At 44.7% G+C, this 11113-nt stretch overlaps 1 pseudogene; it reads left to right on the top strand.

Moving 5' to 3' along the window:
- Window positions 1–9572: 9572 nt before the first annotated feature.
- On the top strand, window positions 9573–9690 carry LOC126215409 (5S ribosomal RNA; annotated as a pseudogene).
- The last annotated feature ends 1423 nt before the right edge of the window (window positions 9691–11113 follow it).

Raw genomic sequence — 11113 nt, 5'->3', positions numbered from 1 at the left:
CGGGCAAGTGCTCTACCAACTGAGCTACCGAAGCACGACTCACTCCCGGTAGGAGACGAGGTACTGGCAGAAGTAAAGCTGTGAGTACCGGGCGTGAGTCGTGCTTCGGTAGCTCAGTTGGTAGAGCACTTGCCCGCGAAAGGCAAAGGTCCCGATTTCGAGTCTCGGTCGGGCACACAGTTTTAATCTGCCAGGAAGTTTCAATGTGTTAGCTGCCCTATATTCCACAATAAAAAGTAGATCGTCTCTGAAAGTCGATTACTACACCAGAAACGTATGCCTGCCCCTTAGGAGACATGCTGCGTGGATACGTAGCAACAATCTTTGATTATGCAAGATATGACCTTTCAAATAATACTAAATGCTCCATCTAGTTGTAACTTACTTTCTTATAAACAAATAATCTACATTAATGGTTTACTTACTGCATGAAATGCCTAAGATGTGACAGTAGTATGCCATATAGAAGACAAACAGCTGTGCAGTTGAGGAACTCTTGTCTAGTTGACAATATCGTGAACAACCTCAGACCTCGAGTTCCCAGACTTCGCAGGCTGTACAACGTACCAAACATCCACAATGAAGGCGTTTCATTGAGACCTATCGATAGTGCTACTGGTTCCCTCACCTAGGGGCTAGCCGAATATATAACAGGGCTAGTGTCTCCAATCGCTGGCTGCAGCAATCATCGTATTACATACTCCCAGATGTTCATTGACAAACAAATCGGAATTGGTCCAAACGATTTTTCATCCTGTCTGGATGTGATATCTCTGTTCACCAAAGTTCCTGTGAAAGACACGTTAAAGTTGCTAGCAGACCACTTTCTTCCTGAACATGTGGAGTTGTATCGTCTCACTTTGACGGCGACCTACTTCTTGTATGGCGGCAAATTTTATGTAAGTACGCACGGAATGGGCATTGGATTCTCGACTGTATCCAGCAGTGGCCAACTTATTTATGATCCTTTTTGGGAATGCACATTAAATATTGCTCCATTTAGCCCATCTTCGTTTTATCGCTAACAAGATGTTTACGATGTGGAAACCAGAACACGTGTCAGCCGTCTAAATTTCCAAATCGTTTTTTTATCGAGCAACCACTTTTGGCGGGTGATGCCGCTGTTTTGACTGGAGCAGTCTTCCTACTCGTCGCTCAGGGGGTCAGAAGACGACGCAATATATCGCTGAAAGTCGTTACTCAATAAAAAACAATTTGGAAATTTAGACGGAGGAAGGAGCTTTGATTCGACATTCTGTACTGAACAGCTCAAGCTCCGCAACAGTTTGTGTAAAGACGGGCATACAGAGAGTATTTACTGTCTGGCTACATGAGGCCAGAGCTCTAGAGTAGCTCATCCATCGCACGAATAGCATGCAACCGAACTTTCAGTTCACTGTCGAGACAGACAGAGAGAATGAAAACTGTGATTTTAGTTGATTTGGTCGAACGGAGTTAGGATGGTTGGTTCGGCCGGTCTGATTGCAGCTCAAATGTGCGTGAAATCGTATGGGACTTAACTGCTAAGATGATCAGTCCCTAAGCTTACACACTACTTAACCTAAATTATGCTAAGGACAAACACACACACTCATGCCCGAGGGAGGACTCGAACCTCCGCCGGGACCAGCCGCACAGTCCACGCCTGCAGCTTCTTAGCTTGTTGTTGTTGTTGTTGTTTTTGGGGGAAGAGACCAAACAGCTATGTCATCGGTGTCATCGGATTAGGTAAGGAAGTCGGCCGTGCCCTTTCAAAGGAACCATCCTGGCATTTGCCTGGAGCGATTTAGGGAAATCACGGAAAACCTAAATCAGGATGGCCGGACGCGGGATTGAACCGTCGTCCTCCCGAATGCGAGTCCAGTGTGCTACCACTGCGCCATCTCGCTCGGTGCAGTTTCTTAGACCGCTCGGCTAATCCCGCGCGGCCTGATTACAGCTAACCGACACACACTGATTTATAACTCAGCGCAAAGATTTTTCACCACGCTGTCCAGAGACAGCTTTTCTAAATACATCACGATGTTAAGCGACACCTGTTTGTGGCATGTACCAGCTGGATTTCGAGATTAGTCAGCTGTAGTACGTGTTCCGAAAGAATAGCTATGGGATTGGATATATACAGTTGTAAGTAGGCTGTTTATGTTTTCTTATTGGCAACGTTTCGTAGCGCTCTGTACGAAAATCACTGGCTGTGCTGTGTGCAGTCTGTGGCTAGTTTGCATTGTTGTCTGCCATTGTAGCGTTGGGCAGTTGGCTGTTAACAGCGCGTAGCGTTGCGCAGTTGGAGGTGAGCCGCCAGCAGTGGTGGATGTGCGGAGAGAAATGGCGGAGTTTTGAAATTTGTAAGACTGGATGTCATGAACTGCTATGTATATTATGATTTTTCAACACTATTAAGGTAAATACATTGTTTGTTCTCTATCAAAATCTTTCATTTGCTAACTATGCCTATCATTAGTTAGTGCCTTCCGTAGTTTGAATCTTTTATTTAGCTGGCAGTATTGGCGCTCGCTGTATTGCAGTAGTTCGAGTAACGAAGATTTTTGCGAGGTAAGTTATTCATGAAAGGTATAGGTTATTGTTAGTCAGGGCCATTCTTTTGTAGGGATTATTGAAAGTCAGATTGCGTTGCGCCAAAAGATATTGTGTGTCAGTTTAAGCACAGTCATGTATAATTTTTCTAAGGGGACGTTTCACAGTAAGGGGACGAAAGTCGTATATGAGCACTGTGCTCGTTTACAGATGGCGGTAGTATCGCATACGGAAGTTATAAAAAGGCGGTGCATTGGTGGAACTGTCAATTGGAATCAGATGATTCATGTCAAAAGGTTTCAGACGTGATTATGGTCGCACGGCAGGAATGACAGGTAGAGAGACAAGCATGGGACATTCCACTTAGAAAAGCGTTACGAGAGCTACAGTTCCACGAGTGTGCCGAGAATACGAAATTGCACAAATATTTTCTCACTACGGACAGTGCAGTGGCCGATGGACTTCAGTTAACGACCGAGAGCAGCGGCGTTTGCGTAGAGTTGACAGTGCCAACAGATAACCAACACTGCGTGAATTAACCGCAAACGTCAGTGTGGGATTCACGCCGAACGTATCCGTCAGGAGAATGAGGAGAAATTTGGCGTTAATGGGCTACGGCAGCAGACACCCGAAGTGAGTGCCTTTGCTAACAGCACGACATCGCCTCCAGCGCTTCTCCTAGGCTCGTGACAATAACCTAAAGACTGGAAAACCGTGGCCGGGGGAGTCCCAGTGTAAGTTGGTAAGAACCAATGATAGAGTTGGAGTGTGTTACAGACCACACGAAGCTATGGACTCAAGTTGTCAACAAGGCACTGTGCAAGCCAGTGATGGCTCCATAATTGCGTGGGCTGTGTTTACAAGGAGTCGGACTGGGTCCCCTGATCCCACTGAACCTATCATTGACCGAAAATGATTACGTTTAGCTACTTGCGGACCATCTGCAGTGAACAACCATCGAATTTTTGTTGATGACAATGCGACATGTCACCGGTCCACAACTGTTCGCAATTTGTTTGAGGAACATTCTGGACGATTTGAGCGAATGATTAGGCCGCTCAAAGCTTCCGGCGTGAATCCCATCGAACGTTTATCGGACATAGAGGTATGTCAGTTCGTGCACAAAATTCTGCACTGGCCACACTTTCCCAACTACGGACGGCCACAGAAGCAGCATGGGCCAATATTTGAACAGGGGACTTCCAACGCCTTTTTCAGTCCATGCCACGTCGAGTTCCTACACTACACCGGGCAAAAGGAGGCCCCCACACGATATTAGGTTTCCCAAGACTTTTGCCGTCTCACTGTAAACTTAGATCTCTTCCAGAAACGAAAATACTGAACGGTAACGTAACGCTCTACCTAATATTTTTCCCTTCTGCGATGTATGTTGTCAAATAGGTAGGCTCTTGGGAATAAGGATACGAAAGATTTTCCGATCGCCCGGGACCTTGGAGTTCGTAAGATGACTGCGGAAGCAACTCCATCCGCCAGAGTATCCAGCCACTGTACTCAACACCAAAGGCATATTACAAATAGGGGACATAATACTGCGTTTCTGTTACTAAAGGAAGAGTAGAAATTAGAATGTTCAAAAACAGCTTCAACCGAAACAGCAGCTATAATCTTCAGTAATGCGTCGCTGCGAGCTCTAGGCACTGAAAAGACAGAGGAAAACACACTTATTTGTTTACTTCCTACAAGAGCTCTGGCACAACCACTGCAGCGATGGGCACAATATGGCAGCATGACGTAATGTTGCCAACCATTCATAAATAAAATTGCTCTTTACCAAAACTACGATTCGGTAGTTTATGTCCAATACATAAATGACATAGTAAGTGGTAGGATTGCCAGCAGTATTGGTAGCATTGCTACGAAAATAAACATAAATTAATGTGTGTGTGTGTGTGTGTGTGTGTGTGTGTGTGTGTGTGTGTGTGAGAGAGAGAGAGAGAGAGAGAGAGAGAGAGAGAGAGAGACCGGAACCCGAAGACTTCTCTTTTTTGTTTGTTTGTTTGTTTGGCACATAATTACAACCGCACATTCCTCAGTGATAGTCGATTCTGTATTTTATATACTTACAAAATATAAATTTCATCTTGTAAGTAAAAGAATTACTTGACCACGTTACTTCTGTACTTTTATGTAACTAAAAAAATTACTTTTGATGGAATACAGTCTACAAGTTTACACGCTTCTAACATACAAAATCTACATAATTGCATAATTTTGCTTTTGTACTAGGCAGAATGTTCTTCATCACGATCAAAGGCGAAAGTAGCCTCTTATTATTGTAAGTGCGAAAGTTGATTAGCAATAACAAACACGTGTTTTATGTAAGCTCAACGAAGTTTTTGAAGCGATGTTTGATATCAATTTGTTTTGCGTTTTTCCTAAGTTTACGTTTTTTTAGGAAATTGTGTTTTCTAGCGCTACATGATATATATAATCTTACTACAACGCCTCTCTGTTTCCCGTTACCAATCAACGATTTATGAATAAAACCGAATTTAATCACTGATAATTTCAGTTTTGCTATAAATACTGTTTATTCTTAAGTGATCGATAGGAGGACAATTATGTAGAACAGAAATGTTACCTAGGTTATGCGACTCTTTATATATCCTAATTCAGTTTCTAGAGAGATACTGTTTCCATTTTCCAGTGGAACCTAGTAAAAAATGATCGCATACTCAAGAAATGCGATCGAAATCTGGTAACGCCCAATAGGTGTGGAAGTAGGGCGTTTATAATTTTGATACGCCAAAGCTACTAGGAAAACTACGGTAGCTTCGCTTACCTACGGTAGTCTACGGTACTTTTACAATTCCAGTCGTAAGCCGTCTGTGGGCTATAAATGGTGGCCTCAACAATGACCACGATACCCAGTTATTCTGATGAAGATGATGGAGGTTTCGTCGAAAGCCCAAAATCGTACCCAGGTGTGATACAACCAGTGAACTGAGAATGTTTTGGAGGAGGTTGTCGTTGCTAGAAACTTTGATCTGATTTGAAATAATTTAATGTCTTTATAACTAATTCGATGCCCGAATAAAGAAAAATTGGCGTTTCAATGATTATTCGCCCGCACACCATCTTCTTCGGAAAGCTGAATGCTGTGCCAAGTATTCTTGACACCCAAACAATTTACTCGTACATTCCACGCTGTAACCACGACACAGTACTCATATTTATCCAACTCTCCGCAGTCTGTTGCTGTCGAATTCACAGTGTAATAAGTATGCAGAATGACAGAGGAGAAGACCTGAAATAAAAGAAATAGGAAAGAGAGTAAATTTCGAATGCATAAGTAACAGAAAAAAGGTTACCACGCACGAATGCAATGTCTGGGGGAATCGAAATGAAGGAGGTAGTTTGGACCACGAAACATGAAAAAACGCGAAATATGGTTCGGGCAAGCGTTGAATAAACTGCCCAATTACGGCCTTACAGATTTACGGTAAGGAGAATAACAGTTTTCTACAGGTTTTATCGGCCCCAAGAGCACCTCCTTCACGCCAGCTGACATCCACCGGAATGGAGAAACCTGGAGACAAACGCACGCACGCACGCACGCACGCACGCGCACACACGCACACACACACACACACACACACACACACACACACACACACACTGACTGGAATGCGCTGTGGTGGTACACGTCCGGGACACGATTTGTTACGGCTGCAGTTTTGAATTCGGAGGTTGTCCTCATCAATATTCAAAGGGCGACCGCGTAGCATCTGAGGCCAGGTACGTTGTATCTGGGATCCTTCCAGGGGCACTGATTCGCTGTAGGGAGTTACGTATTGCTTCCGCCCGGCAAATTATACTAAGAAGTTCACCACGGACCGTTTGTGTAACGTATAGGGGAGGAAAAAGGCTTTGACGCCGATTAGACCACCAAGCAGAATCGCTCCCGGGAGGGCTTTTAAGGGAACACCGGAGATCTGAACTCTCAAATTCATACTTCCGTAATAATATTTTTCTATAGAGGCACAGACATTTTCCCGATGGATAAAAGATGTCTGGAAACACTTCTGTTTCTTGTACTCTATCGGCGACGAAGAGAGAACAATAACTAGGTGGCGACATGATCGGGATCTCCGTTTCTTGCAGCAGCTGTGAGACCATCAATGAAGCTTTGGTACACGTATTGCAAAAAGAAAATGTCACGTGCTATGTATAATGTGCGTTGGAGAAGGCATCCAGAAAATAGCAGTACGCAGGATTTTTATAATTCTACTGCCCCGGAAAGTACAATTCACTGTCACAAATTGATATTTTTTTTTCTTTTACTTTGCAAGTATCTTTTCTAAGAAAATAATTTTTATCATCAGTAAAAGGTGCAACTTAACCTACAATGCCCTTGCTCTGCTGCTGTGGAAAGATATCTCTGCTCTTGACTAAAACCAGCTATGTAACTAAACGTATGTTCATCTGAAGATGGTGGTGTGTTCGAAACGGGTATCGGCAAAATTAGAAGTGACTGACGCAGAAAACTGTTTTGGTTATATAGATCGTATAATTAACGAAGAGTTACCGAATCAGACTGAGGCGAAAAGAGGTTTACTGCACTACCTGACTAAATTAAGAGATAGGTTGCCAACATACGTTCTCAGGAATCAAAGAATAGTTAATTTACTGATGGGGACAGATGTAAGGGTTTGTAGACAGAGACCACCAATTGAAGCTATTTCAAATGGACGTATGGCGCAGTAATTATGCAGAGAAGGAGATATTTCCACGGAACAGGTCAGCTTGTAGAGCTACAGCGAACCAGTCATGGGGCTCGAGACCTCAAGAATAACAGCAACAGACCGTAAGTCCCTGGCAGATTTCCGGAGGTACGTAGTATTTGAGGAAAGTAATGAGACTGATTTTTTATCTACCCAAGTTCTTATGTTTTGAAACAACCATATTTTTCCCTTAAAAGTAGTTCCCTTCGGAAGCTATACACCAGCGGAGCTATTGTTTCCAGTATTCGTAGCATCGCTGAAGGGTCTCAACTGGTAGGGCGTTTAACACATCGGTCTTTTTTTTTTAATGTTCTCCAGTCTCAATATGAAGTTATTGTACAATTTTTTTTTTAAATAACGGGGAATAAAGTGTCACAAGGGCTCAGGTGAATAGGGGGGCTGTGGAACAACAGGTATGTCTTTGGGGGTGAAAGGTTCCGTGATGGAAGTGACTATATACCGTGAGGCGTTGTCATGCTGCAACATCCACTTGTCTTCAGTGCACAGTCTCACTGGATTCGCCATTTTCCCTAGCCTTTCAAGGAAATCTTTGTAAAAACTTGGTTCACAGTTTGTCCTGGAGAAACAAACTCACAAAGGCACATGCTCGACCTTCTCGCCGATTTTTGAACTTGAAGGTCTCAGTGAGCGAGGTTCATCTTCAACGTGTTCTCAACCTTCCAACAATTATTGGTGGCAGCGAAAAGCTTCTGTTCTTGGGAATACTCCCCGTAGGTCTATTTCAACTTTAACATAAAACTAGATGGCATAACATTGCTCTAAATTCCGCTGTTACATTTTGGTAACAAAAGCTTCACTTACGGTGCTCTCAAAAATCACGTGATGGCTGTATGGAGCTGAAATTCGGACTGAGCATTTGAACAGGACGAACGCTCCCATTTAGACAGGTAGAACAACACAGTGCTCGCAGTATTATGTCTGATTCCTTTTCTCACACACCTCGTATGGGGCGCAACCTGTCTACGCACTGGTCACACAATCCCAATAAGTTAAAAGCAAGTGTATGAAGATAGTAACTGTTCCGAAAGAACAGATACAAATGATGACCATGCAGATTCTCAAGACAGAAATGATAATTAATCGAAACCCCCAGTTGGAAACAGGTATTGTTGATATACCTCAATGGGGACAGCTGAAAACGTGTGCCCCGACCGGGACTCGAACCCGGGACCTCCTGCTTACATGGCAGATGCTCCACCCATCTGAGCCACCGAGGGTACAGACGATAGCGCGACTGCAGAGACTTATCCCTCGCACACTTCCCGTGCCACCCACATTCCCAGTTGTCCACAATCTACATTCGTAATGTGGACAGTTAGGAATGTTGGTCTCACGGGATGCTTGCAAGGGATAAGTCCCTGCAGTTGCGCTATCCTCTGTGCCCTCGGTGGCTCAGATGGGTGGAGCATCTGCCATGTAAGCAGGAGGTCCCGGGTTCGAGTCCCGGTCGGGGCACACGTTTTCAGCTGTCCCCATTGAGGTATATCAACAACACCTGTTGGCAGCTGAGGGTTTCGATTAATTATCATTTCTTTATAAGGGCAAATGGTTTGCGGGTGCGGAGCTGGCACAGGACTCCGTCCCAGTTGTGTCCTATCGGGGTCAGTGCAGGTAAATTTGACAATCATCATTACTATGCTCGAATCACTATAGCACGATTTTCGTTTTGTAACATGGGCAGTTGTGCTGTTGGAAGATTCCATTGCAAAAAGGACATCCAGAGGTTCGGCAGTAATTTTCATGTAATCCACAGGTGTCATGGTGTCTTCGATTACTGACAGAGGTCCCAGTAAACTGCAGGTAAATGCCCTCCCTCCATAGCATAATACTGTCCCAGAAGACCTGGGTGCATGGTGCGTTCGTTCGTCTGAATGATGGCTTATCCAGAAGCGACAACTGAACTGGTGTAACCATAAAAATAACTGATTCGACATGCAGTAGATTCACATTGATCCGCGGTCCAATCTCAGTGGAACCGTACACACCCCAGTCGTAAATGACGGTGTTGTTGATTTAACATGGGGTCAGTTAGGAGTCGTCTGATACGGAGCCACATGTTCAACAATGTACGCTGACCGGTGCGCTCCGGAACAGTGGTGTACGGTGGAGGGTACCTCGTGAACCAGTATGACGTCTCCATTTTCCACCTGTGCATGGTATGCGATAAGAAGAAATACTTCTAAATGTATGTGCGAGATCGACTACTTTTCTAATTTCGGTGTCTTGGTCATTTCACGAGGTACGTTTGACTGGAAGAAATGGGAGCTACGGGGCAACGGCCTTGTCGCAGTGGATACGCCGGTTCCCGTCAGACCACCGAAGTTAAGCGCTGTCGGGTGTGGCCGGCACTTGGATGGGTGACCATCCGGGCCGCCATGTGCTGTTGCCATTTTCAGGGTGCACTCAGTCTCGTGATGCCAATTGAGGAGCTACTCGAACGAATAGTAGCGGCTCCGGTCAAAGAAAACCATCGTGACGACCGGGAGGGCGGTGTGCTGACGACACGCCCCTCCTACGAGCATCCTCAGCTGATTATGATATAGCGGTCTGATGGTTCCGATGGGCCACTAGTGGCTTGATGACGGAGTGCAATGGGAGCTACAGAAGGAAAAAACTGTGAGGTAGAGAGAGAGACTGGAATGTATGCAGCAAATGACTTTGGGCACGAATGCTATTCTGAGATGAAGATGTTGACACAGGAGAGGTAATCGTCGCGAAGTGCAAAAAAACCAGTCAGGACAATGGTGAAAAAACAGCAATAATATGTGGTTTGGCACGCCATGTCTAGCAACACTGGCGCCTAGTTACGTTTTAGTGCAACAACCGATTCTTCAGATCGATCTTCGTTTCTCTATTACACAAGCAGCGTGCTAATAAATGATAATCCTTATTTTCTGCATAGTTCAAAGGACGAAACTTTTCCTCCACCACTCGTTTCGTATATCTGTTACAGCGGCTGTATTTTATGTGGTGCATGCATATTTTACTTCCGCACTGAATTAGTTTTGACTTGAAAATGCACAAATAGACATATCTGGCCACTAGGAATTCAGTCATCGACTAGCCTAGAAAATGGAACGTCGTCGCTGGAGAAGGTATTTCTCTCCCGGACGTTCGTCCAAAAATTGATGGAATGCTCTCTCTGGCAGAAAAAAACCTCATAAATCACCTATTATTACTTCTTTGTTCTCTTCAGCCTTTGTCTTTAAAATAAAAAAAAACGATTTAGTGTAGATAGGAACTTTCAAGCGATACTGCGCCGGGAATGCTGGTGTTCAGGATGTGGAGACACATTTATGTGCGTGCAGCCAGTGTTAGGGACATAAACATCGCTTAATATCAGGTGAAAGAACAGATGTGCTGCTTCCCGGATACAAACAGCAATTATCATCTGATTAAGCTGAGCGGACCGAAGATTCTTCTGGCGTCCCTGGGGGCGGGTAGGAGCTGGGGGCAGGTGGCTGATATGCGTCATGTGTGTGGCTGCCGCCGCGGAGCTAACATTCCTCTCTAGTAACTAGTAACGCCTGCAGCAGGGGCCCAGGTGGGGGGGGGGGGGTGGCGGCGGTGTCAGAAGAAACACGGAGAGGAACGTCGGGAAATAAACGGAAAAGCCTTGTAGTGTACGCATTTTCTACTGTTGTCCAGTTTTGGCTATTACGCATTGTAGCGAACTGTACGAACCATAAACAAGCAGGGTGGTCAGAAAGTGTCTGGTAAGCGTGTAAGGGTGTTGCGCGTAAGTATGTGCTGATAAATATTTGTTAATAAGAAAATTCGGCAAGTCTCCCCGTTTCCAAGTTAATTAGCGT

The sequence above is a fragment of the Schistocerca nitens genome, chromosome 12, assembly GCF_023898315.1.
Source record: "Schistocerca nitens isolate TAMUIC-IGC-003100 chromosome 12, iqSchNite1.1, whole genome shotgun sequence".
NCBI lineage: Eukaryota > Metazoa > Arthropoda > Insecta > Orthoptera > Acrididae > Schistocerca > Schistocerca nitens.
This window is presented reverse-complemented; position numbering and strand designations above follow the sequence as displayed.